This window comes from Delphinapterus leucas, chromosome 19 (assembly GCF_059928025.1).
Source record: "Delphinapterus leucas isolate spDelLeu-1000000601 "Yukka" chromosome 19, BTC_Dleu_Yukka2, whole genome shotgun sequence".
Taxonomy (NCBI): Eukaryota; Metazoa; Chordata; class Mammalia; order Artiodactyla; family Monodontidae; genus Delphinapterus; species Delphinapterus leucas.
In genome coordinates this window covers 70,483,621-70,485,187 of record NC_143147.1, presented here as the reverse complement: position 1 = coordinate 70,485,187, position 1,567 = coordinate 70,483,621, and positions in this window count along the sequence as shown.

Below are 1,567 nucleotides of genomic sequence, written 5' to 3'. Positions count from 1 at the left end.
TAACCCTAACCCTAACCCTAACCCTAACCCTAACCCTAACCCTAACCCTAACCCTAACCCTAACCCTAACCCTAACCCTAACCCTAACCCTAACCCTAACCCTAACCCTAACCCTAACCCTAACCCTAACCCTAACCCTAACCCTAACCCTAACCCTAACCCTAACCCTAACCCTAACCCTAACCCTAACCCTAACCCTAACCCTAACCCTAACCCTAACCCTAACCCTAACCCTAACCCTAACCCTAACCCTAACCCTAACCCTAACCCTAACCCTAACCCTAACCCTAACCCTAACCCTAACCCTAACCCTAACCCTAACCCTAACCCTAACCCTAACCCTAACCCTAACCCTAACCCTAACCCTAACCCTAACCCTAACCCTAACCCTAACCCTAACCCTAACCCTAACCCTAACCCTAACCCTAACCCTAACCCTAACCCTAACCCTAACCCTAACCCTAACCCTAACCCTAACCCTAACCCTAACCCTAACCCTAACCCTAACCCTAACCCTAACCCTAACCCTAACCCTAACCCTAACCCTAACCCTAACCCTAACCCTAACCCTAACCCTAACCCTAACCCTAACCCTAACCCTAACCCTAACCCTAACCCTAACCCTAACCCTAACCCTAACCCTAACCCTAACCCTAACCCTAACCCTAACCCTAACCCTAACCCTAACCCTAACCCTAACCCTAACCCTAACCCTAACCCTAACCCTAACCCTAACCCTAACCCTAACCCTAACCCTAACCCTAACCCTAACCCTAACCCTAACCCTAACCCTAACCCTAACCCTAACCCTAACCCTAACCCTAACCCTAACCCTAACCCTAACCCTAACCCTAACCCTAACCCTAACCCTAACCCTAACCCTAACCCTAACCCTAACCCTAACCCTAACCCTAACCCTAACCCTAACCCTAACCCTAACCCTAACCCTAACCCTAACCCTAACCCTAACCCTAACCCTAACCCTAACCCTAACCCTAACCCTAACCCTAACCCTAACCCTAACCCTAACCCTAACCCTAACCCTAACCCTAACCCTAACCCTAACCCTAACCCTAACCCTAACCCTAACCCTAACCCTAACCCTAACCCTAACCCTAACCCTAACCCTAACCCTAACCCTAACCCTAACCCTAACCCTAACCCTAACCCTAACCCTAACCCTAACCCTAACCCTAACCCTAACCCTAACCCTAACCCTAACCCTAACCCTAACCCTAACCCTAACCCTAACCCTAACCCTAACCCTAACCCTAACCCTAACCCTAACCCTAACCCTAACCCTAACCCTAACCCTAACCCTAACCCTAACCCTAACCCTAACCCTAACCCTAACCCTAACCCTAACCCTAACCCTAACCCTAACCCTAACCCTAACCCTAACCCTAACCCTAACCCTAACCCTAACCCTAACCCTAACCCTAACCCTAACCCTAACCCTAACCCTAACCCTAACCCTAACCCTAACCCTAACCCTAACCCTAACCCTAACCCTAACCCTAACCCTAACCCTAACCCTAACCCTAACCCTAACCCTAACCCTAACCCT